At 43.9% G+C, this 27,963-nt stretch overlaps 1 long non-coding RNA gene and 1 pseudogene across 1 annotated transcript in view; both read right to left on the reverse strand.

The window, feature by feature from the left end:
- Window positions 1-24,949, reverse strand: part of LOC134949424 (uncharacterized) — a 48,413-nt gene extending 23,464 nt beyond the window's left edge. Inside the window, exons 1-2 of the long non-coding RNA XR_010183158.1 lie at window positions 24,845-24,949; window positions 20,988-21,200 (exon numbers count right to left, since the gene is read on the reverse strand). This is a non-coding gene — a long non-coding RNA (uncharacterized LOC134949424). The remainder of the gene's footprint in view (window positions 1-20,987; window positions 21,201-24,844) is intronic.
- The window catches only part of LOC134949909 (vomeronasal type-2 receptor 26-like), a 1,108,520-nt pseudogene that overhangs the window by 200,030 nt on the left and 880,527 nt on the right, over window positions 1-27,963 (reverse strand).

The raw sequence follows: 27,963 nt of genomic DNA on the forward strand, positions 1-27,963 counted from the left end.
AGAGATGATACTTAGAAGAAAAAAACGCAAAATCGGTCAAAATCGGGACCTTAGTAAATATACCCCCATATCTCCAGAAGGATATAAATACATTAGAGAGTGTACAAAGAAGGGCAACTAAAATGGTGCATGGCCTACATCACAAAACTTACCCGGAATGGCTAAAAGATCTTAACATGTATAGTATGGAGGAGAGAAAGGAAAGGGGAGACATGATAGAAACTTTCAAATATACCAAAGGTTTTAACAAAGTTCAGGAGGGAAACATTCTTCAAAGGAAGAGAAGTATTAGAACTCGAGGACATACACTGAAACTGGATGGAGGCAGGTTCAGGGGAAATTTAAGGAAAAATTATTTCACAGAAAGGGTAGTGGATAAGTGAAATTGCCTCCCATCAAAGGTATTAGAGGTGAAGACTGTAGAGCAATTTAAACATGCTTGGGATAGGCATATGAATATCCTTACAAAGAATTAAGGTTCAAAAAGGGTTGAGATTACCTAAAGGATAAAAAAAATGGGCAGACTAGATGGGCCAAGTGTTAGGTTCCTGGTGCTCAGAACAAGGGAGATGTTATGAAGTGAGTCCAGAGCACCAGGACGTAATGCTGGGAAAGGTGAATGGAAAGGGAATAGCCCCTGGCGCCCTATCTCCGTTGTCTCGCCCGTGCTGTCAGTACACTCTTGCGAGACTATGGTTGCTTGAGCCCATGGCAGCCGCGTTTGAAGGGCGGATTACGTCTGCCCAACTTCGATGCCCCCTCAGGTCTTAATGAGAGACAAAGAGTGAACCGAGACAGGGTGATAACAAGGGGCCCTCTAACTAAACAACAAGGCTAGGGGCTACTAACAAACCAAAAACCAAAGTATGTGCGGCTTGCCGCCAAAGGAAAAGAACAACAAAGGAAATGCTGACCACACGCCGACACAATACTTTTGTGTACCGGCGGTGACAGCATAAGCAGAACCCTCTGCAAAACACCAGTGACAGAAATAATAACGGAATACAGCGGCCTAGGCCGACGGACGCGGCAGAGCCGCTACTCACGGAACCAGTACGAATACTGGCAAACGGACTGGATCCCCCAATGCTGCCGACACAGACTCTCAGAACTGGAGGACAGGCAGAATCCCAAATGACAGACCGGTGGACACCAAGAAGCCAGAAACTCGACCAGGCATAGGCAAAGCCACAAGACTTCTGGACAGGAACGCTTCACGGCAGGACACGGGATCAGACACAGGAATCGACACAGGAATTGACACAGGGACTGACACAGGAATCGACACAGGAAGCAGCTCGACAGACACTGCTACACAGGAGCTCAGGAACTGGCAGGAACAAGCTCAGAACTCAAGCAGACTGGAAACCTAGAAATATCACCAGCGTCTGTGAATAGCACTGAGCCAGCATATAACAGAGAGGCCTAATTAATAATGTCATGCAGCTGGCCTGTTGCATGACTCCAGACTGACAAGATGCAATTAGCAGCCAGGTGAGGCTGAACACATGGGAACAAGCTGCAATTACACAGACTCACCAGCGGCAGCAACCAAGAGTATTCTTAAACAGAGCAACGGGAAATCCTGGCCTGCAAAACAACTTATAAACATAAAATAGGAATGAACCACTACCTGTGGTTCATAACACCAAGTGGTTCTTATCTGCCGTCAAATTCTATGTTTCTATGTTTCTATGATTTCTAATATCAATTAGTGTGTAACAGACTGATTTAGCATTTGCAGCTTTGCAGTGCAACTATTCATTTTCTTGGCTTCTCTTTCAACCCTTCTCAGGAATCCTTGGCTATTAACATTATATTATTTTATGCCCTTTTCTTTTCTCATTTGCTGCAAAACTGATTATTAATCAATCCATCCATCCATCCATCAATCAATCAATCAATGCTTTACCTGCCTACCACTACATACTCCTCCTCTGTTTCCCAGTACTGCCCTGGGGCCTATTCTTATGAAAACATTCTTTCTATGGGGTAATTTTTTAAATTGCTATGCTGTCTGCCACTGTTTTGCCAAGATGTTTCATTAATGTGCTATATTCTTAAAGTAACTGCCGTGCCGCTGCACTGTTGCTTCATTTAGCCAGCTAGCCTTTGGCCAATAATGGTGAAAAATATTGTGAGCTGCGAGATGGTTAAAATTGACTGAAAATGACTGGAAATTAATGCTGTTGAGATTAATAATACTGCAGGATGAAAACAGGCCCAAATTACATTAAATGAAGTATCACTACAAAAACATCTAATTAGATCTAGGCAATTTTAGACATACAGCCAACAGAGGGTTAAACCTTCTCACTTGCAAGCATATAATTGACAGCACCTGAGCCATAGGTTCTGTGATTCAATTAGCAACCTGACTCACCTACATTATCACTATACCATCAACAGGTGTCACTATTAGGAGTACCATTAGTATGCAAAACAGGGCAAGATTCCACCAAGCCCTCACCCACCAACAAATGATCAACCAATGAAATCAGCTCAAGGCACTCATAAATATCTGACCACAACCAAGACGGCTCATATCACACTCCCTGAGGAAGGCCCACAGGGACTATACGTGTTGGAAGATCAAGCAGCTACATGCACAATTTGCCTGATATCTACTAGCCCCTGGATGGCACCCTAAGTCTACTCTCCAGCGAGCAGATTTGAGGGACTATCGGGAACAGCGTGTTCTCATAAGAGCACGTAGGACCCGGAAGCAGGGCAGTCGAGAGCCGGGATGGGCCCAGGTACTTTTCAAGGGGCATAGCCTAATCACAGGAGGTGTGGTCATGTACTCTTAAAAAAAAAAAAAAAAAAATGTATTTTAAGTACCTCCATGGCTACACTGCAACCCAGTACACAGCAGCATGTGCTAGACTGGGAAGAGCTGCAGCTGCTGCTGCCAGGTAAGAAGGAGGGGGCCAGGCCCCTAATGGACCCTCACTGGGCCCCTGCATCAGACCAGGGCCCAGGTAATTTGTACCCTCTCCCCCCCTCTCTCGACACCACGGCCCGGAAGTCTCACGGCTGCTGGTGGCTGTGTGGAACTGGGTGCGCAAGCCTGTGCACACTGCCACCGGCTCTCAGCAGTAACAGGAATGGGGCACCAGGAGACCACACAGGAATATTATCGACGTCAATCCCTGCTCACCAGCCACGGAGTAGAAGTGTAAGTTTTATGCAACTGGCGGATGCGGGACGCCACTCCACCAGGACATAGAACTAGAGATGTGCAGCGGGCATTTTTCGTGTTTTGGGTTTTGGTTTTGGATTCGGTTCTACTGTCGTGTTTTGGATTCGGACGCGTTTTGGCAAAACCACCCTTTCAGATTTTTGTTGGATTCGGATGCGTTTTGGGTTCGGGTGTTTTTAAAAAACAACAACTCAAAAACAGCTTAAATCATAGAATTTGGGGGTAATTTTGATCATATAGTATTATTAACCTCAATAACCATAATTTCCCCTCATTTCCAGTCTATTCTGAACACCTCACAAAATTATTTTTAGTCCTAAAATTTGCACCGAGGTCGCTGGATGACTAAGCTAAGCGACCCAAGTGGGCGGCACAAACACCTGGCCCATCTAGGAGTGGCACTGCAGTGTCAGAGAGTATGGCACTTAAAAAAATAGTCCCCAAACAGCACATGATGCAAAGATAAATAAAAAAAGAGGTGCAAGATGGAATGGTCCTTGGTCCCTCCCACCCACCCTTATGTTGTACATGTTGTACAAACAGGACATGCACACTTTAACAAATCAATCATTTCAGTGACAGGGTCTGCCACACGACTGTGGCTGAAATAACTGGTTGGTTTGGGCCCCCACCAAAAAAGAAGCAATCAATCTCTCCTTGAACACACTGGCTCTACAGAGGCAAGATGTCCACCTCACTCTCATCATCTGATTCCTCACCCCTTTCACTGTGTACAATCTCCTCCTCACAGAGTATAAATTCGTCCCCACTGGAATCCACCATCTCAGGTCCTTGTGTACTTTCTGGAGGCAATTGCTGGTAAATGTCTCTACGGAGGAATTTATTATAATCCATTTTGATGAACATCATCTTCTCCACATTTTCTGGAAGTAACCTCCTACGCCGATCGCTGACAATGTGACCGGCTGCACTAAACACTCTTTTGGAGTACACACTGGAGGGGGGGCAATTTAGGTAAAATAAAGCCAGTTTGTGCAAGGGCCTCCAAATTGCCTCTTTTTCCTGCCAGTATACGTACGGACTGTCTGACATGCCTACTTTCAATGGTGACAGAATCATATGCAGTGACAGTAGACGACATGTCAGTAATCGTTGGAAGGTTCTTCAGTCCGGACTAGATGTCAGCACTTGCTCCTGACTGCCCTACATCACCGCCAGCAGGTGGTTTTAAAGATGTTATCCTTTTCCTGGCAGCTCCAGTGGTGGTAGAAAATGAAGGAGGAGCTGTTGGCAGGTCACCTTCCGCTTGACTTGACAATTGTCTCACCAGCAGGTCTTTGAACATCTGCAGACTTGTGGCTGACGGAAAGGGAGATACAACGTAGGCTTTAAACCTAGGATCGAGCACGGTGGCCAAAATGTAGTGCTCTGATTTCTACAGATTGACCACCCATGAATCTTGGTTAAGCAAATGAAGGGGCTCCATCTACAAGTCCCACATGCCTTGCAGAATCGCTCCGTTTTAGATCCTCCTTCAATCTCTCCAGCTGCTTCTGCAAAAGCCTTATGAGGGGGAATGACCTGACTCAGGCTGGCAGTGTCTGAACTGACTTCAGGTGTGGCCAGTTCAAAGGGTTGGAGAACCTTGCACAACATGGAAAACATTATCCACTGCACTTGAGTCAGGTGCATTCCCCCTCCTTTGCCTATATCGTAGGCAGATGTATAGGCTTGAATGGCCTTTTGCTGCTCCTCCATCGTCTGAAGCATATAGAGTGTTGAATTCCACATTGTTACCATCTCTTGTTTCAGGTGATGGCAGGTTCAGGCGTGTTTGATGGCGCTCCAGTCTTCAGCACGTGGTGGCTGAATGCTGAAAGTGGCCTGCAATTTTTCTGGCCACTGACAGCATCTCCTGCATGCCCCTGTCATTTTTCAGAAAATTATGCACCACCAAATTAATTGTATGTGCAAAACATGGGACGTGCTGGAATTTGCCCACATGTAATGCACGCACAATATTGGTGGCATTGTCCAATACCACAAATCCCCAGGATAGTCCAATTGGGGTAAACCAATCTGCGATGATGTTCCTCAGTTTCCGTAAGAGGTTGTCAGCTGTGTGCCTCTTATAAAAAGCAGTGATACAAAGCATAGCCTGCCTAGGAACAAATTGGCGTTTGCGAGATGCTGCTACTGGTGCCGCCGCTGTTGTTGCTGCGGGAGGCAATACATCTACCCAGTGGGCTATCACAGTCATATAGTCCTTAGTCTGGCCTGCTCCACTTGTCTATATGTCCGTGGTTAAGTGGACAGTGGGTACAACTGCATTTTTTAGGACACTGAGGACACTTTTTCTGAGGTCTGTGTACATTCTCGGTATCGCCTGCCTAGAGAAGTGGAACCTAGATGGGATTTGGTACCGGGGACACACTACCTCAAGCAATTCTCCAAGTCCCTGTGAACTAACGGTGGATACCAGATGCACGGCTAACACCAACATAGTTGTCAAGGTCTGAGTTGTCTGCTTTGCAACAGGATGACTGCTGTGATATTTAATCGTCCTCGCAAAGGACTGTTGGACAGTTAACTGCTTACTGGAAGTAGTACAAGTGGTCTTCCGACTTCCCCTCTGGGATGACGATCGACTCCCAGCAGCAACAGCAGCGCCAGCAGCAACAGCAGCAGTAGGCGTTACACTCAAGGATCCATCGGAGGAATCCCAGTTAGGAGAGTACTCATCAGACTTGCCAGTGACATGGCCTGCAGGACTATTGGCGTTACTGTCTAAGGAGGAAATTGACATTGAGGGAGTTGGTGGTGTGGTTTGCAGGAGCTTGGGTACAAGAGGAAGAAGGGGTTTAGTTGTCAGTGGACTGCTTCCGCTGTCACCCAAAGTTTTTGTACTTGTCAATTACTTCTGATGAATGTGCTCCAGGTGACGTTTAAGGGAGGATGTTCCTAGGTGGTTAACGTGCTTACCCCTACTTATTACGGCTTGACACCTGTTGTCCGCATTACTGTTGAAATAATTCCACACCGAAGAGGTGATTTTTTTTGTATTTTGACCAGGCATATCAATGGTCTTATTCATCCCACGGACAACAGGTGTCTCCCCGGGTGCCTGACTTAAACAAACCACATCACCATCAGATTCCTCCTTGTCAATTTCCTCCTCAGCACCAGCAACACCCATATCCTCATATCCTCATCCTGGTGTACTTCAGCAGTGACATCTTCAATATGAATATCAGGAACTGGACTGTGGGTGCTCCTTCCAGCACTTGCAGGGGGCGTGCAAATGGTGGAAGGAGCCACCTCTTTTCGTCCAGTGTTGGGAATGTCAGGCATCACAAACAACACAATTGGACTCTCCTTGGGGATTTGTGATTTAGAACGCATGGTTCTTTGCTGTGCTTTTGCCAGCTTAACTCTTTTAATTTTTCTAGCGGGAGGATGAGTGCTTCCATCGTCATGTGAAGCTGAACCACTAGTCATGAGGAACATAGGAGAGGGCCTTAGCCGTTCCTTTCCACTCTGTGTCGTAAATGGCATATTGGCAAGTTTACGCTTCTCTTCAGATGATTTTAATTTAGATTTTTGGGTCATTTTACTGAACTTTTTATTTTTGGATTTTACATGCTCTCTACTATGACATTGGGCATCGGCCTTGGCAGACAACGTTGATGGCATTTCATCATCTCTGCCATGACTAGTGGCAGCAGCTTCAGCACTAGGTGGAAGTGTATCTTGATCTTTCCCTATTTTACCCTCCAAATTTTTGTTCTCCATTTTTTAATGTGTGGAATTATATGGCAGTAATATATCTGGAATTAGACGGCAGTAATGTCTGGAATTAGATACCACTAGATAGATACCAGATACCACTGTGACTGGAATGATGATGACCTATGCACAGTGACAGGACACTACCACAGCACCCTACAGCAGCAAGATGCAGCACAAGACACTGTACTAGTATTAGTAATGTAGTATTACTGAGCACCACAATACAGCACAAGACAATGAGCAGTGATACTGAGCACTGATGATGATACTACTGAGAACGGACACTGAGCAGCAAGATGCAGCACAAGACACTGTACTAGTATTAGTAATGTAGTATTACTGAGCACCACAATGCAGCACAAGACAACGAGCAGTGATACTGAGCACTGATGATGATACTACTGAGAACTGTTACTGAGCAGCAAGATTCAGCACAAGACACTACTAGTATTAGTAATGTAGTATTACTGAGCACCACAATGCAGCACAAGACAATGAGCAGTGATACTGAGCACTGATGATGATACTACTCAGAACTGACACTGAGCAGCAAGATGCAGCACAAGAGAGACACTGTACTTGTATTACTGAGCAGCAATAAGCACTGATACTGAGCACTGATATTGAGATTTACCACCGAGAGAACGTAGCCACGTCCTCTTTGTACTCTCTACAATGTACGAGTGAAAATGGCGGCAACGCGTGGCTCTTTATATGGAATCCGAATATCGCGAGAATCCGACAGCGGAATGATGATGTTTTGCCTCGTTATGGTTTTCCGAGTCAGGCGGGAACAACCAAGCCTGCCTCGGACCCATGTAAAACACGTGGAGTTCGGGGGGGTTTGGTTCTCGTAGAACCAAACCCGCTCATCTCTACATAGAACCCCTACATCCAGCATTCTTTTTTACTAATCATTTCCCTTCATCATTTGAACTGTATTGACGGAATACCCATACTAACTCATTAACTCTTTAACCTTTTAAACTTTATTTGAGTGCAATCATTGGCTTATAGGGATTTGTACCCATACCAATCATATGAAGCATTGTGACTTCAGTATTGAATAAAACCTTTATATTTGTATTATACTGTACTCATATTTGTCTACTTTAACCTTTATATATTCACATTTGTCTGCATAAACTCTGATCAGTCATTTCACCTAGCAGATGATTTGCACAGCACTACCAAATTACATTGTTTACATTTCTTTAAAAAAAAAAAATCCAGATCCAATACCAAAACATGTGATGGTGGTATTGCCAAAACTGGAAAACAAAAACAAAACACAGGGATCCGTGCATATCTCTTTTTGAGATTAATAACTAATAAAATAGAAATCCTGGCACTAGTGTATAAATACATCAATTAAAAAATAAATATATTGTTGTAAAATATATATCTTAGGTTTTAAAAACACTGAGCTGCAATTTGGTGGAATACGAGCTAACATGAAACTAGAGATGTTTTACTCGGTTTTATTCTGATTTACTTGGTTCTCAAAACGGCATCTTATTGGCTCACGGAAGTCACGTGTTTTGGATAGCCAACAGATAAAATCGAACTAGCGTTAATTCTGGCGTTAAATCCGAACCCACTTCATGAAACACAAAAATGTCAAAGCAAATAAAACAGCTCTCATATAAATAGAATATAATATACACTAAATGTGTGTGCCCCAAATAAAAAAGCAAATGCAATCACACGTGAGCCACAAATAAATAACAGTTTACTTAAAAAAAAATCTCAGTACAATGACTGTCATAAACATGTACCATTATCAACAAATATCAATATTAAAATCACATCAGTACAATTAATATAATAAATAAAAGCAGCCTGTGAGCGGGTTCGGTTCCTCGGAATCCGAACCCCCCCCGAACGTCACCCATTTTACACGGGTCCGAGGCAGACTCGGATCCTCCCGCCTTGCTCGGTTAACCCGAGCGTGCCCGAAGGTCATCATCCCACTGTCGTATTCTCGCAAGATTCGTATTCTATTTAAGGAGCCGCGCGTCGCCGTCATTTTCACTCTTGCATTGGAGATGATAGGGAGAGGATGTGCAGCGTTCTCGCAGTTGTGTTCAGTGTGCTGCAAATATCTGTGCTCAGTGTGCTGCAAATATCTGTGCTCAGTGTGCTGAAAATATCTACGTTCTCTGCCTGAAAAACACTCCATATCTGTGCTCAGTATGCTGCAAACATCTGTGCTCAGTGGGCTTTATCGTAAAATCCAAAAAACTAAAGTTCAGTAAAATGACCCAAAAATCAAAATTAAAAGCGTCTGATGAGAAGCGTAAACTTGCCAATATGCCATTTACGACATGGAGTGGCAAGGAACAGCTGAGGCCCTGGCCTATGTTCATTGCTAGTTGTTCAGATTCACATGAGGATGGAAGCACTCATCCTCTCGCTAGAAAACTGCAGTGCCACTCCTAGATGGGCCAGGTGTTTGTTTCGGCCACTTGGGTCCCTTAGCTTAGTCACACAGCTACCTCATTGCACCTCTTTTTTTCTTTGCATCATTTGCTGTTTGGGAACTATTTTTTAAATCTGCCATCCTGTCTGACACTGCAGTGCCACTCCTAGATGGGCCAGGTGTTTGTGTCTGCCACTTGGGTCGCTTAGCTTAGTCACACAGCTACCTCATTGCACCTCTTTTTTTCTTTGCATCATGTGCTGTTTGGGGACTATTTTTTGAAGTGTCATCCTGTCTGACATTGCAGTGCCACTCCTAGATGGGCCAGGTGTTTGTGTTGGCCACTTGGGTCGCTTAGCTTAGTCATCCAGCGACCTTGGTGCAAATTTTACGACTAAAAATAATATTGTGAGGTGTTCAGAATAGTCTGGAAATTAGTGGAAATTACGGTTATTGAGGTTAATAACACTATGGGATCAAAATGACCCCCAAATGCTATGATTTAAGCTGTTTTTGAGGATTTTTTGTAAAAAAACACCAGAATCCAAAACACACCCGAATACTAGAGATGAGCGCCTGAAATTTTTCGGGTTTTGTGTTTTGGTTTTGGGTACGGTTCCGCGGCCGTGTTTTGGGTTCGAACGCGTTTTGGCAAAACCTCACCGAATTTTTTTTGTCGGATTCGGGTGTGTTTTGGATTCGGGTGTTTTTTTCAAAAAACACTAAAAAACAGCTTAAATCATAGAATTTGGGGGTCATTTTGATCCCAAAGTATTATTAACCTCAAAAACCATAATTTACACTCATTTTCAGTCTATTCTGAATACCTCACACCTCACAATATTATTTTTAGTCCTAAAATTTGCACCGAGGTCGCTGTGTGAGTAAGATAAGCGACCCTAGTGGCCGACACAAACACCGGGCCCATCTAGGAGTGGCACTGCAGTGTCACGCAGGATGTCCCTTCCAAAAAACCCTCCCCAAACAGCACATGACGCAAAGAAAAAAAGAGGCGCAATGAGGTAGCTGTGTGAGTAAGATTAGCGACCCTAGTGGCCGACACAAACACCGGGCCCATCTAGGAGTGGCACTGCAGTGTCACGCAGGATGTCCCTTCCAAAAAACCCTCCCCAAACAGCACATGACGCAAAGAAAAAAAGAGGCGCAATGAGGTAGCTGTGTGAGTAAGATTAGCGACCCTAGTGGCCGACACAAACACCGGGCCCATCTAGGAGTGGCACTGCAGTGTCACGCAGGATGTCCCTTCCAAAAAACCCTCCCCAAACAGCACATGACGCAAAGAAAAAAAGAGGCGCAATGAGGTAGCTGTGTGAGTAAGATTAGCGACCCTAGTGGCCGACACAAACACCGGGCCCATCTAGGAGTGGCACTGCAGTGTCACGCAGGATGTCCCTTCCAAAAAACCCTCCCCAAACAGCACATGACGCAAAGAAAAAAAGAGGCGCAATGAGGTAGCTGTGTGAGTAAGATTAGCGACCCTAGTGGCCGACACAAACACCGGGCTCATCTAGGAGTGGCACTGCAGTGTCACGCAGGATGGCCCTTCCAAAAAACCCTCCCCAAACAGCACATGACGCAAAGAAAAAAAGAGGCGCAATGAGGTAGCTGTGTGAGTAAGATTAGCGACCCTAGTGGCCGACACAAACACCGGGCCCATCAAGGAGTGGCACTGCAGTGTCACGCAGGATGTCCCTTCCAAAAAACCCTCCCCAAACAGCACATGACGCAAAGAAAAAAAGAGGCGCAATGAGGTAGCTGTGTGAGTAAGATTAGCGACCCTAGTGGCCGACACAAACACCGGGCCCATCTAGGAGTGGCACTGCAGTGTCACGCAGGATGTCCCTTCCAAAAAACCCTCCCCAAACAGCACATGACGCAAAGAAAAAAAGAGGCGCAATGAGGTAGCTGTGTGAGTAAGATTAGCGACCCTAGTGGCCGACACAAACACCGGGCCCATCTAGGAGTGGCACTGCAGTGTCACGCAGGATGGCCCTTCCAAAAAACCCTCCCCAAACAGCACATGACGCAAAGAAAAAAAGAGGCGCAATGAGGTAGCTGTGTGAGTAAGATTAGCGACCCTAGTGGCCGACACAAACACCGGGCCCATCTAGGAGTGGCACTGCAGTGTCACGCAGGATGTCCCTTCCAAAAAACCCTCCCCAAACAGCACATGACGCAAAGAAAAAAAGAGGCGCAATGAGGTAGCTGACTGTGTGAGTAAGATTAGCGACCCTAGTGGCCGACACAAACACCGGGCCCATCTAGGAGTGGCACTGCAGTGTCACGCAGGATGTCCCTTCCAAAAAACCCTCCCCAATCAGCACATGATGCAAAGAAAAAGAAAAGAAAAAAGAGGTGCAAGATGGAATTGTCCTTGGGCCCTCCCACCCACCCTTATGTTGTATAAACAAAACAGGACATGCACACTTTAACCAACCCATCATTTCAGTGACAGGGTCTGCCACACGACTGTGACTGATATGACGGGTTGGTTTGGACCCCCCCCAAAAAAGAAGCAATTAATCTCTCCTTGCACAAACTGGCTCTACAGAGGCAAGATGTCCACCTCATCTTCACCCTCCGATATATCACCGTGTACATCCCCCTCCTCACAGATTATCAATTCGTCCCCACTGGAATCCACCATCTCAGCTCCCTGTGTACTTTGTGGAGGCAATTGCTGCTGGTCAATGTCTCCGCGGAGGAATTGATTATAATTCATTTTAATGAACATCATCTTCTCCACATTTTCTGGATGTAACCTCGTACGCCGATTGCTGACAAGGTGAGCGGCGGCACTAAACACTCTTTCGGAGTACACACTTGTGGGAGGGCAACTTAGGTAGAATAAAGCCAGTTTGTGCAAGGGCCTCCAAATTGCCTCTTTTTCCTGCCAGTATAAGTACGGACTGTGTGACGTGCCTACTTGGATGCGGTCACTCATATAATCCTCCACTATTCTATCAATGTTGAGAGAATCATATGCAGTGACAGTAGACGACATGTCCGTAATCGTTGTCAGGTCCTTCAGTCCGGACCAGATGTCAGCATCAGCAGTCGCTCCAGACTGCCCTGCATCACCGCCAGCGGGTGGGCTCGGAATTCTGAGCCTTTTCCTCGCACCCCCAGTTGCGGGAGAATGTGAAGGAGGAGATGTTGACAGGTCGCGTTCCGCTTGACTTGACAATTTTGTCACCAGCAGGTCTTTCAACCCCAGCAGACCTGTGTCTGCCGGAAAGAGAGATCCAAGGTAGGCTTTAAATCTAGGATCGAGCACGGTGGCCAAAATGTAGTGCTCTGATTTCAACAGATTGACCACCCGTGAATCCTTGTTAAGCGAATTAAGGGCTGCATCCACAAGTCCCACATGCCTAGCGGAATCGCTCCCTTTTAGCTCCTTCTTCAATGCCTCCAGCTTCTTCTGCAAAAGCCTGATGAGGGGAATGACCTGACTCAGGCTGGCAGTGTCTGAACTGACTTCACGTGTGGCAAGTTCAAAGGGCATCAGAACCTTGCACAACGTTGAAATCATTCTCCACTGCACTTGAGACAGGTGCATTCCACCTACTATATCGTGCTCAATTGTATAGGCTTGAATGGCCTTTTGCTGCTCCTCCAACCTCTGAAGCATATAGAGGGTTGAATTCCACCTCGTTACCACTTCTTGCTTCAGATGATGGCAGGGCAGGTTCAGTAGTTTTTGGTGGTGCTCCAGTCTTCTGTACGTGGTGCCTGTACGCCGAAAGTGTCCCGCAATTTTTCTGGCCACCGACAGCATCTCTTGCACGCCCCTGTCGTTTTTTAAAAAATTCTGCACCACCAAATTCAAGGTATGTGCAAAACATGGGACGTGCTGGAATTTGCCCATATTTAATGCACACACAATATTGCTGGCGTTGTCCGATGCCACAAATCCACAGGAGAGTCCAATTGGGGTAAGCCATTCCGCGATGATCTTCCTCAGTTGCCGTAAGAGGTTTTCAGCTGTGTGCGTATTCTGGAAAGCGGTGATACAAAGCGTAGCCTGCCTAGGAAAGAGTTGGCGTTTGCGAGATGCTGCTACTGGTGCCGCCGCTGCTGTTCTTGCGGCGGGAGTCCATACATCTACCCAGTGGGCTGTCACAGTCATATAGTCCTGACCCTGCCCTGCTCCACTTGTCCACATGTCCGTTGTTAAGTGGACATTGGGTACAACTGCATTTTTTAGGACACTGGTGAGTCTTTTTCTGACGTCCGTGTACATTCTCGGTATCGCCTGCCTAGAGAAGTGGAACCTAGATGGTATTTGGTAACGGGGGCACACTGCCTCAATAAATTGTCTAGTTCCCTGTGAACTAACGGCGGATACCGGACGCACGTCTAACACCAACATAGTTGTCAAGGACTCAGTTATCCGCTTTGCAGTAGGATGACTGCTGTGATATTTCATCTTCCTCGCAAAGGACTGTTGAACAGTCAATTGCTTACTGGAAGTAGTACAAGTGGGCTTACGACTTCCCCTCTGGGATGACCATCGACTCCCAGCGGCAACAACAGCAGCGCCAGCAGCAGTAGGCGTTACACGCAAGGATGCATCGGAGGAATCCCAGGCAGGAGAGGACTCGTCAGAATTGCCAGTGACATGGCCTGCAGGACTATTGGCATTCCTGGGGAAGGAGGAAATTGACACTGAGGGAGTTGGTGGGGTGGTTTGCGTGAGCTTGGTTACAAGAGGAAGGGATTTACTGGTCAGTGGACTGCTTCCGCTGTCACCCAAAGTTTTTGAACTTGTCACTGACTTATTATGAATGCGCTGCAGGTGACGTATAAGGGAGGATGTTCCGAGGTGGTTAACGTCCTTACCCCTACTTATTACAGCTTGACAAAGGGAACACACGGCTTGACACCTGTTGTCCGCATTTCTGGTGAAATACCTCCACACCGAAGAGCTGATTTTTTTGGTATTTTCACCTGGCATGTCAACGGCCATATTCCTCCCACGGACAACAGGTGTCTCCCCGGGTGCCTGACTTAAACAAACCACCTCACCATCAGAATCCTCCTGGTCAATTTCCTCCCCAGCGCCAGCAACACCCATATCCTCCTCATCCTGGTGTACTTCAACACTGACATCTTCAATCTGACTATCAGGAACTGGACTGCGGGTGCTCCTTCCAGCACTTGCAGGGGGCGTGCAAATGGTGGAAGGCGCATGCTCTTCACGTCCAGTGTTGGGAAGGTCAGGCATCGCAACCGACACAATTGGACTCTCCTTGTGGATTTGGGATTTCAAAGAACGCACAGTTCTTTGCGGTGCTTTTGCCAGCTTGAGTCTTTTCAGTTTTCTAGCGAGAGGCTGAGTGCTTCCATCCTCATGTGAAGCTGAACCACTAGCCATGAACATAGGCCAGGGCCTCAGCCGTTCCTTGCCACTCCGTGTGGTAAATGGCATATTGGCAAGTTTACGCTTCTCCTCCGACAATTTTATTTTAGGTTTTGGAGTCCTTTTTTTACTGATATTTGGTGTTTTGGTTTTGACATGCTCTGTACTATGCCATTGGGCATCGGCCTTGGCAGGCGACGTTGCTGGCATTTCATCGTCTCGGCCATGACTAGTGGCAGCAGCTTCAGCACGAGGTGGAAGTGGATCTTGATCTTTCCCTAATTTTGGAACCTCAACATTTTTGTTCTCCATATTTTAATAGGCACAACTAAAAGGCACCTCAGGTAAACAATGGAGATGGATGGATTGGATACTAGTATACAATTATGGACGGGCTGCCGAGTGCCGACACAGAGGTAGCCACAGCCGTGAACTACCGCACTGTACTGTGTCTGCTGCTAATATATAGACTGGTTGATAAAGAGATAGTATACTCGTAACTAGTATGTATGTATAAAGAAAGAAAAAAAAACCACGGTTAGGTGGTATATACAATTATGGACGGGCTGCCGAGTGCCGACACAGAGGTAGCCACAGCCGTGAACTACCACACTGTACTGTGTCTGCTGCTAATATATAGACTGGTTGATAAAGAGATAGTATACTCGTAACTAGTATGTATGTATAAAGAAAGAAAAAAAAACCACGGTTAGGTGGTATATACAATTATGGACGGGCTGCCGAGTGCCGACACAGAGGTAGCCACAGCCGTGAACTACCGCACTGTACTGTGTCTGCTGCTAATATATAGACTGGTTGATAAAGAGATAGTATACTCGTAACTAGTATGTATGTATAAAGAAAGAAAAAAAAACCATGGTTAGGTGGTATATACAATTATGGACGGGCTGCCGAGTGCCGACACAGAGGTAGCCACAGCCGTGAACTACCGCACTGTACTGTGTCTGCTGCTAATATATAGACTGGTTGATAAAGAGATAGTATACTCGTAACTAGTATGTATGTATAAAGAAAGAAAAAAAAACCACGGTTAGGTGGTATATACAATTATGGACGGGCTGCCGAGTGCCGACACAGAGGTAGCCACAGCCGTGAACTACCGCACTGTACTGTGTCTGCTGCTAATATATAGACTGGTTGATAAAGAGATAGTATACTCGTAACTAGTATGTATGTATAAAGAAAGAAAAAAAAACCACGGTTAGGTGGTATATACAATTATGGACGGGCTGCCGAGTGCCGACACAGAGGTAGCCACAGCCGTGAACTACCGCACTGTACTGTGTCTGCTGCTAATATATAGACTGGTTGATAAAGAGATAGTATACTCGTAACTAGTATGTATGTATAAAGAAAGAAAAAAAAACCACGGTTAGGTGGTATATACAATTATGGACGGGCTGCCGAGTGCCGACACAGAGGTAGCCACAGCCGTGAACTACCGCACTGTACTGTGTCTGCTGCTAATATATAGACTGGTTGATAAAGAGATAGTATACTCGTAACTAGTATGTATGTATAAAGAAAGAAAAAAAAACCACGGTTAGGTGGTATATACAATTATGGACGGGCTGCCGAGTGCCGACACAGAGGTAGCCACAGCCGTGAACTACCGCACTGTACTGTGTCTGCTGCTAATATATAGACTGGTTGATAAAGAGATAGTATACTCGTAACTAGTATGTATGTATAAAGAAAGAAAAAAAAACCACGGTTAGGTGGTATATACAATTAAGGACGGGCTGCCGAGTGCCGACACAGAGGTAGCCACAGCCGTGAACTACCGCACTGTACTGTGTCTGCTGCTAATATATAGACTGGTTGATAAAGAGATAGTATACTCGTAACTAGTATGTATGTATAAAGAAAGAAAAAAAAACCACGGTTAGGTGGTATATACAATTATGGACGGGCTGCCGAGTGCCGACACAGAGGTAGCCACAGCCGTGAACTACCGCACTGTACTGTGTCTGCTGCTAATATAGACTGGTTGATAAAGAGATAGTATACTCGTAACTAGTATGTATGTATAAAGAAAGAAAAAAAAAACCACGGTTAGGTGGTATATACAATTATGGACGGGCTGCCGAGTGCCGACACAGAGGTAGCCACAGCCGTGAACTACCGCACTGTACTGTGTCTGCTGCTAATATAGACTGGTTGATAAAGAGATAGTATACTACTAATATTATATATACTGGTGGTCAGGTCACTGGTCACTAGTCACACTGGCAGTGGCACTCCTGCAGCAAAAGTGTGCACTGTTTTAATATAATATTATGTACTCCTGGCTCCTGCTATAACCTATAACTGGCACTGCAGTAGTGCTCCCCAGTCTCCCCCACAATTATAAGCTGTGTGAGCTGAGCAGTCAGACAGATATATAATATATATAGATGATGCAGCACACTGGCCTGAGCCTGAGCAGTGCACACAGATATGGTATGTGACTGACTGAGTCACTGTGTGTATCGCTTTTTTCAGGCAGAGAACGGATATATTAAATAAACTGCACTGTGTGTCTGGTGGTCACTCACTATATAATATATTATGTACTCCTGGCTCCTGCTATAACCTATAACTGGCACTGCAGTAGTGCTCCCCAGTCTCCCCCACAATTATAAGCTGTGTGAGCTGACCAGTCAGACAGATAATCAGATATATATAATATTATATATAGATAATAGATGATGCAGCACACTGGCCTGAGCCTGAGCAGTGCACACAGATATGGTATGTGACTGAGTCACTGTGTGCTGTGTATCGCTTTTTTCAGGCAGAGAACGGATTATAAATAAAACTGGTGGTCACTATCAGCAAAACTCTGCACTGCACTGAGTACTCCTAATGCTCCCCAAAATTAGTAAATCAAGTGTCTCTCTAATCTATTCTAAACGGAGAGGACGCCAGCCACGTCCTCTCCCTATCAATCTCAATGCACGTGTGAAAATGGCGGCGACGCGCGGCTCCTTTTATAGAATCCGAGTCTCGCGATAGAATCCGAGCCTCGCGAGAATCCGACAGCGTCATGATGACGTTCGGGCGCGCTCGGGTTAACCGAGCAAGGCGGGAAGATCCGAGTCGCTCGGACCCGTGAAAAAAAACATGAAGTTCGTGCGGGTTCGGATTCAGAGAAACCGAACCCGCTCATCTCTACCGAATACGACAAAAAATTTTCAGGGAGGTTTTGCCAAAAAGCGTCCGAATCCAAAACACGGCCGCGGAACCGAATCCAAAACCAAAACACAAAACCCGAAAAATGTCCGGTGCACATCACTACTGTTAACTCATAAACTGTATTTCAGGAAAAGTTCAGTTTAAACAAAACTGAAACTTATGGCCTAATTCAGTAAGGATTGAAAATTCCCCCTGTTCTACAAGCAGAAATTCTCCCCGTTCAAGAAGCAGAAATTGCGAATGCATCACAATTTCTGCTTGTTAGCAGAAAGTGAGGAAGCCGCCTGCCGGTGCAGCTCCCCTGTTTGGCTGCATCCGCCCCCCGTTCGCACCGCACCGCTACCGCAATGCTCCGTCTCCGCCCTGGAAATGGAGAATTGCCCCCCCCCCCCCCCCCACACTGCCCCGCGACCACCTCTGCCTGATTGACAGTCAGAGTCGATCGCATTTTCTGCACCACCCCCCGCATAAAGTGCGGGCGCATGCGCAGGAAAGGCGCTGAGCATGCGCCCGTGGGGCAATCGTAATATTTTTAGTTGGATCGCGATTTGCGAACCAACCTGAATTAGCCCCTTAATCAGATCAGTACAAGGAGTGGTTCTGAATCTTTCTTGAACCGCGGTGTCCTAGAGTATAAGCTTTTTTTTCAAGGCACTGATAGGCCAGCAGTTTCTTATTGACAAATTCAGAAGAAATTATTAAATTAAGTAGATCATTCTTACATGTCATTCTTAGGTACAGTTATGTGGTGGCGCTTTTGTTGGTTCTCTTATTTTATGACTGGCAGGTACTATTACTATGGATTTACCTATAGTGTTAACCATAAAATATTTAGCTTAACCAACAACCCGTGGCACCCTTGCAAGTGTCCTGCGGTACCCCAGGTTGCCACTGCACCCAGTTTCGGAACAACTAGTACAAAGTATATACTGTATATTAACCAAACTTCAAATCCATGCTCACATGATCAGTGAGCCCTGATATTTAGCAGGTTGTGTTTCCCATTCTTTCCACTACTCCACTTACTCTCTTAAGTGATGGAAGGACAGAGATGGGTCTGTAGGACTGCAGTATGTTGGAAATGTAGATCAGGTGTGAATAAAAAAAATCCTCCTCTTCTGCTGCGTCTCTGTAAACGGATATCCCGTGTTATCCAAGCACCATCTGCTCTATGATAGTGTTGGGCTACTCACACTAATAAAACCTGTGGTATTAGATGATGCTGCTCACTGGTCTCACTCCTCTGCTGACTCTCTCATGTGGTAAAGAGGGAGAGTAACAGGACGTGCGGTGAGTTAAATAGCTCAGGAGGCACTGGCTAGCCCCAGAGCTAGATTTACATGCAATTTATGAGCCAAAGCATACATCTGGGCATTATACACAGGTGCAGCAGTATAAACTCCAGGAAATTTGGTGAGTTTTGAACAGAGATGTGCAGAAAAGATAGGCAGGTGAGGCACTGCCTCCCCTGCCATAGACTTTTTACTCCAGAGTTTGGGCTATAAAATTATTAGAATAATGCGAAGAAGATATTTCTAACATATTCTTTGTATTTTTTTATTTATTTATACAGTCAAAACTCTGGTGCAAACTTTAGTATGACAGGAAAGACTCTGCCTCACCCCACTGCACGTCAGTGGAGAGTGAGTTCTGTAGACTTGAAGTGAACCTGTAGGAATGACCTGAAAAGTTCATGAGTGGGGTATCTCCAGGATACCAGAGTGCCGGCTGATTATATAGCTCTGTTTACTCAGGTAGGTGCAGACAGGAATAGTATGAAATCCGCAATCCCAGTGGAGATGCAAACCCAATGGAGAGCAACAATCACTGAAGATTCAAAGGCAGGTCAGACCAATGATTTCTGTCAAATGTAGATCCCCTACTAAGCAGGCACAAATGGAGCAATATACTGTACTATCCGGACCACTCATCTATATCAATCAACCCTTCCCCTCATCTACCTTTGAAGTTTCCAAGCCTATTGAATTTTTTTTAAAAATAACCTTGGGCGTTTAGTTACCGAGGGCATTATATAAACAAATATTGAATATTTTTGTGGACATTCCAATGAATGAAGGTTTACATGAAAAAGCTGCAGTTTGTTCCAGTTTTGAATGTATATTTCTAAAATGTATCATCAATTAATTTGTGGTATTTAATAATAGCATGGAAATGAAAATTTGTGGTTCTACTAATGCTGTGTAGAGTATTTGTTCATAGTAACTTTAGCAACAACTTGAAACCCAGAAACTGGGAAAGTGTATAGCTAATAAAAATGCATACAGTGTATTTGCTTGCCCTGAAACACTTAAGATAATGGGCCAGATGTACTAAGCCTGAAAAGTGATAAATATCACAGTGATAAAGCACCAGCCAATCGGCTCCTAACTGTCATTTTTCAAACACAGCCTGTGACATGGCAGTTAGGAGCCGATTGGCTGGTCATTTATCACTGTGATATTTATCACTTTTCAGGCTTAGTACATCTCCCCCATTATGTTTAAAACATGCAGAGTAGAACATAGGCCTGTTTGCTTTGGATAGAAGCGTATGCAACTACTGGTAATGGAATATTGTACCCTTTTCATTGGCATCTCTGCTTGGGATTGAGGTTTAACTTAGCTGTCACTGGCACTCTTACATGTGCAGCAAGCGTTGGTAACACCCCTGTTTGGTCTGCAGAGTTGGGTAGACAGATAAATATTCAGGGATGTATCCAGTCACGTCTATTACACCAAGTGAGGGGTGTTCAAGTGTGCACTTATAATGATGATGGCTGTCAAATGAAGGATTCAGATAAGGGGCAGAACAGTCTGGCCTCAAAGATGTGTGCCGTGCTGCATACAGGTGAGTTGCATTCAGCTTTACATCAGGCACACATTGTATACATTATCTAGATCATCTAAGCACATCACATGACATCCTTTGTCGGTCAGCCTTGGTATACTGCAATCTCCACAGTCATGTTTTCTGACTTCTAGCACATTTTAAAGTCTTAGACAAATACACGAATTTAGTAAATATACACTTACACAGCACATAGCTGGGTTAAAGGAAAAAATTGATTTTCAGGTCTTGCATAAGAGAACTGGAATAACTGGAACACACCTCCCAGAATTACGTCCCCAGTCTTTGTATATCGTTGACTGTTTCCATATATCCTCAACGAACAAATATCTTTTGCTCTCGGAGTCCAAAGACTGCATAGCAGGAGTATGGTAATAGTTGCCTTCATCAGCTTATTCCTTTAATTGGTAATTTATATATGAGAAAACAAAGAAGATGGTGGATTAATATAGCTTGGGACACAAGACTCATAAATTCATAAAGGCCCACAGGAGCAAAAAAAAGGAAATTCAGAAAATTTACAAATAATAAACAATACGATGATGGGAAATGTTCCCCTCTTACATTATCACAGCTAATGACAAAACCAGATGATAAACGGTATTTTACCTCTAGTGGTCACTTATGGCAATGGATTCTTCTCTAGAGCTGACAGCTGGTAAACATTTGAATACAAACAATGCTACCCGAGTTGTCCGCAGTAAGCTATCTGGCATATTAAAATCTCCATGCATGTGTAATATAAAATTTACTGAAAATAGAAATCGAATACATATTATACTGTATATGTGTTGTAACTTGTAAGGCAAGAGGTCTCTATTGTATGATTAAATTTGTTGCTAACTCAGGGCCTAATTCAGACCTGATCACTTGCTAGCATTGTTTGTACGGCTGCGATCAGGCCCGAACTGTGCATGCATATGCACCGCAATGTGCAGGCGTGTCGCACGGGAACAAAGCGGATCGCCGTTCAGCGATGGGTTTGTGCGAAGAATCCATTTGCACGGCCGTTCGCAAGGAGATTGACAGAAAAAAGGCGTTTGTGGATGGCAACTGACCGTTTTCAGGGAATGGTTGGAAAAATGCAAGCGTTCCCTAACGTTTGCAGGGAGGCTGTCTGACATCAATTCTGGGCCCAGACAGGCTGAAGTGATCGCAGCGGCTGAGAAAGTCCTGGGCTACTCAGAAACTGCACAAACTCTTTTTGTACAACTCGGCTGAACATGCGATTGCACACTTGCACAGCTAAAATACACTCCCCGGTGAGCGGCGACTATGCAAACGTTGGACTGCAAAAAAAAACCCTAGCAAGCTATCAGGTCTGAATTAGGCCCTCAGTTTGCAATTTAGGAACACAGAGTCCCAGGTACACTCTCAGTTTTTTTTATTTTGTAATCACAGCTCAGTTATATTTTATGTTTACTATTTCCTGCATCCATCATGCATCTGTTACGTAACATTGGTGACATTTCAAACTACTGTTTAATTCTTTCCTAGTTGTCACAGAAAATGTGGGAATGAATACAGCCAACCATGGAAAATTGTGTTTGATTCACTATTTATTGGCGTCAACAAAGGGTCAAATAATGAGAATTTTATTTTATTTTATTTTGTTATTGTTCTCAGTGATACAGGACCCAGGGGGCTATTCAGAGATGGACGCTGATCTTGCCTCCACTGCTTCATCTGCTTCCATCTACTCACATGCTGGGGGCTGCGCAGGGTAATACCGGCGAGCATGTATGTTATGCTGCCCCATTATGCGTACACAATTTAATTGCAAACGCATCAATTAGAGCAGGACTGGCCAAACCGGTCCTCGAGATCTACCAACAGTTCATGTTTTCCAGGCCTCCTGGAGATCTGTAGAATTGTCAGTTAGGAATGAATGCAGCAAATCTTAATTAGTAATGACAACACCTGTGCACCAGCTAGGTGGTCTGGAAAATGTGAACTGTTGGTAGATCTCAGTGACGTGCGGTGGGGTGAGGCAGGTGAGGCAGAGCCTTTCCTGTCATACTTACGTTTTAACCAGAACTTTGACTGAATAAAATATATGAAAAATACTGATAATTTGTTCGAAATATCTTCTTTGCATTATTCTAATAATTTTTATAGCCCAAATTCTGGAGTAAAAAGTCTACGGCAGGTGAGGCAGTGCCTCACCTGTGTATCCTTTCCACACATCTCTAATCAAAACTCACCAGATTTCCAGGAGTTTATAATGCTGTACCTGTGTATAATGCCCAGATGTACCCTTTGGCTCATATTTTGCATGTAAATCTGGCACTGGGGTTAGCCAGTGCCTCCTGAGCTATTTAGCTCACCGCACGTTCCTGGTAGATCTCGAGGACTGGTTTGGCCAGCTCTGAATTAGAGGATGGCCCCTGCATTGGCCAAACCATGCCCATGAAACGCCCCAGCACTATTCCCTTACGCCTGGAGCTGTCAATCATGATGCGATCGCATCTTCCGCATGACAGCCTGGAATGCACACGGTGGCCAGTACGTGTGTGCAGAGTCTCCGGATGCAGCCATTGCGTACAGATGCGCTTCTGCATCCGGTTCTGAATAAGACCCACAGTAACTATCTGCACCTTTTTTGTATCATTTTTATTCTTACAAATTGTCCCATGAACAGAAAAAAAAAATATCACTGACTTCATTTAAGCTATAAATAAAATCAGTGTCTAGAAGTGTAGCCACAGTATGGAAACTACTATAAAGCTTGTATCAACTTGTACCTTTAGGTGCCCCTCCCATATCCTTCCGCCTGCCCGTAGGACACTGCAGGACTGTCACACTGAAATCAGGATGATTGGGAGTTATGTCTTATTTATTAATATCAGAGTCATTTTTTTTCCATAGAAAGAAAGCAGTGTAACAACCAGGAATTTACAGGTATTTTAGCTTTTCTGAAACTTCAAAGAGAAAAAGGAAGGTGTTGTATATAATAACAGTTCAGATTCTAGCTATCATTTATCTAACAGATTACCTAAGAAATAACAGCTAAAATCTGATTGGCTATTATAGAGATCACCTCCACTTTTCCTTTTTAGAGCTTTAGTAAATCTATCCCCTAAAGCAGGCATGTCCAAACTGCTGGACTCCAGCTGTTGTGAAACTACATATACCAGCATGCCTTGACACAGTTTTGTGGTCAGGGAATGCCAAAGCTGTGTCAGGGCATGCTGGGATGTGTAGTTTCTCAACAGTTGGAGGGCCGCAGTTTGGACAGGCCTGCCCTAAAGGTTGATTCCCTGTCATAGGATACACTACTGTGCATTACTGCAGACTCTCACAGTACCCTTGTCTTTTTTAGAGGCTAACAAATAAAGCTGATAAAGCATGAGACACGGGGTAATTCAGACTTGATCGTGGCATCAAATTTGTTAGCAGTTGGCCAAAACCATGGGGGTAATTCCAAGTTGATCGCAGCAGGAAAATTTTTAGCAGTTGGGCAAAACCATGTGCACTGCAGGGGGTGCAGATATAACATTTGCAGAGAGAGTTAGATTTGGGTGGGTTATTTTGCTTCTGTGCAGGGTAAATACTGGCTGCTTTATTTTTACACTGCAATTTAGATTGCAGATTGAACTCACCACACCCAAATCTATCTCTCTCTGCACATGTTATATCTGCCTCCCCCGCAGTGCACATGCTTTTGCCCAACTGCTAAAAAAGTTCCTGCTGCGATCAACTTGGAATTACCCCCCATGTGCACTGCAGGAGGGGGGAGGGGAAACAGATATAACATGTGCAGCGAGGGTAGATTTGGGTGGGGTGTGTTCAAACTGAAATATAAAAATTGCAGTGTTAAAATAAAGCAGCCAGTATTTACTCTGCACCGAAACAAAATAACCCACCCAAATCTAACTCTCTCTGCACATGTTACATCTGCCACACCTGCAGTGCTACGATCAGATATGAATTACCCCCACACACAGAGAAGATGTATTGCTTTCCTGCATATGATTAAAGTAAAAATAGTGCAGCAGCTGAGTCACACGCCAGACAGAAAGAGTAAATCCAGTTTTATTACCTGAAGTCCCAGCTCACTTGTTTTCTCGTATAAAACACGGATTTCAGCAGTGATGCAGACGCAGCTGGAGGGAACGGACTTATATAGTGGAAGTGTTTTCTAGACATCATCTAAATATAATAAGATAAAAAAGATGTTTACAAGTAGAACAATTAAATTTATTTTTAAATCACTTTTATTGCAAAGAGCAATTATAATAAATTATTGATTACAAATGTTAAAGTTAGAAGACATAATAACAGTTTATCAAAAAGGAAACCAATCTAAATTGAGAAAATAACAATTGCTCTAAAAAACAAACAGAGACTGTAACATGTAGGCAGGGTAAGCATAGTTTGTAAATTTGATTATTTGATATTCATTCAAATATTATCTATACTAATATTACATTTGCTCCTTTAAAACTAAGGGCAGAGTCCAATTAACTGTGGTTATTTGCCGCAAGCTAACTGATCTGCCAGGGTTATTCAATTAGAAAATCTAAAAGATAACAACAGAATTGCAGCGCACAGAAAAAGCATCAATCAATTAATAAAAAGGTTTTTTGTTTGGTTAAAACAATTTATTATAACCTTAAAACACATGTGTAGACTTTAAAACACATCACCATCTAATAAAGTTGTCTGCATTAAATAATCCAACAATTTCATCCTATAATCTACAGCCAAACATATATTAAAATGCAAGAAAAGCTCTGTTTAAATATCCAATGCTAATTTTATAGCTAATCTTCAACAATGTATCAACAATGTTGCTTTCATGGAGCTACTGCAAGTATATCGTACAAATCAATTGTGGACTTACCTCTGATGAAATTTTTGACGACCAAAGAGTTAAATTGTTAAGGACACTCAATTCCTATATTTGAAAGTCCAGTATCCACAATTGTATATAATAATCAGCTGGCCAGCTATTTTAAATATCACTGATGCAGTAATGAGCTGTAAATAAGGCTCACGTCCTCCCCGGCTGCTGGTGCCGTACCTTTTTTATGGCAGTCTTTTTAGGGGGACTGAGATACCCACTTTCCACACATTTACGTTTCAAACCCCCCTTTTCCACGACTGCTGGGTGCTTGATCCTTACGTGGCAGTCTTTTCTGGGAGACTGAGGTGCAAAGATCCAAATGTGGAGTGGTTTCCTGGTACAAACATGCAGATGCAGTCTCGTTAGGTGGTGAGCTTCTCGGATAGAACTTTACACGTTTCTCCGCCTCCCTATGGTCTCAGCGGCTTCTTCAGAAGTAATTCAATGTCTGTCTTTGACGTTATTTAACCACCGTGGCTCATTAGCCGAGCAGGCGCACTCCATGTAATTCACGCCTCATTATCACTCCGGAGCGCAATCGTCACGGCTTTGATTACCGTATGTTTTTAATTGCTCTTTCAAACTCTAAGTTTGTATATAGCACACTCATTAATGCTTTAATTATCACACCTGCTGAATTAGGATACCGGTTTCTAGAAACACAACACATTGCTTTGTTCCTCAATTATTAATTATATCTATCTTGCAGACATGAAACAAAGTTTATAAAAATATGTTATTTCATAAATATAAACTCATATTTATTTATTCTAAAATTCTGTATATTACCCCATTAACTGAGTGTATACTTAAATAAAAACCTTTTAACATAAAAATTAACCATATGTCACTGCTGAATGCATAAATGCACAACAGTTGGAGAGTTGTTATTCCATAATACACAGTTTAAATAAGAATAGAATAAATAATGCTACTAGTATTTAGTTGTAACTTATTTTATTCTATTCAATTAGAGCCTGAAGCAGCCGGCAATAAACTGGCAGGCTGCACTCAGCGTATATTTTTGTGTGAGCCTGATGGAGACTTGAACAGAAATCTGTATTAAATGCCCTGATCGTGGGTGCCGCGGACGTGATCTCATAACTTTGGGAACTTATACCAGAATCTGTGCGTTAACTCATGTTAACAGTCAAATTACAATGCAATGAAAAGGTGCTGTAATTGAATAACCATAGTCGTTAAAGCTCGAAGCTACCACCCTTTGTCCAACATGGTAAATCGCTGCATCTAATTGAATCCAGCCCTAAATATATCATCTTAGATTAAAACAAATAATCAGTCTTATTGAATGTTAAATATCAGTTGTGTTTGCTTTTTTTTTTTTAGCTTAGAACAGTTTGGGGGTAATTTACACATCACTAAATGCCTGATACAAAATGCAAAATTAGCTTTTGTCATTTCTCTAAACATTCCTTAAATAGTATAGGTTTGCAGAAGAAGATGGTGAGATATGCATAGGATCAATAGTTTCCACAGGTCAAGGTCAGGGGTTAGGTGGAATGCTGTGACTAAGATGCGTGTGTGCCACAGACATGCACTTAGTCATGCCTAACAAGGTGCAATCATGGCAAAATGTAGCACCTTGTCCAGATGTAGATGTCTACATCTGTATTTCTGCTGATATCTTAACTCATCTCCAATAAGTCTGTTGAGTTATTCATTGGCTCCCATCAAAGCAGAATGTTTTCATTCCTGTGTACACAGTTACCTCCATCTAAGCAGATATACCTCAGCTACACAGTCTATACCCTCTGCTCTCAACAACCTCCCTAACAATCAGTGGAAATCTGAGGATAAACACCTGTGCTCAGTCTCAGCACTTCTGCAAGCCCCTACCAGTCCTCAACACCTGTCTTACAGTATGGTTCACATCCATTTCTTCTATTTGCCAACTGTTTTGCTTCTGACCATATGTTTCTCTCTCAAACAGTCCAATAATGATCAATGTATACTGTAATTCACCTAGGGTACTAGAACTCCACTGGAACTGTCTTGTTCCAGTCATGTCTTGCTGCTACAAAACAACCCTCCATTGTCACAAAGAATGGAAAACTTATATAAAGCCATCCCCCCACTGCTTTGTCTCCAGGTGCATCACTGGAGGAGATGGCTCCCTCTTGAGTGATCTTCTCTACTAGTAAATTAATTAAATTCATCCAGACCAAAATACCATCTGAAATGAGATCAGTCATCCACAATGTATAAACAAACATAGTGGATGTCAGATACCTTGGTGCATAAGATGGATCAAATATGTGACTATAATATGTGACTACCAAAGAAGGGGTAGA

The sequence above is a fragment of the Pseudophryne corroboree genome, chromosome 8 (genome assembly GCF_028390025.1).
Source record: "Pseudophryne corroboree isolate aPseCor3 chromosome 8, aPseCor3.hap2, whole genome shotgun sequence".
Classification (NCBI taxonomy): Eukaryota; Metazoa; Chordata; class Amphibia; order Anura; family Myobatrachidae; genus Pseudophryne; species Pseudophryne corroboree.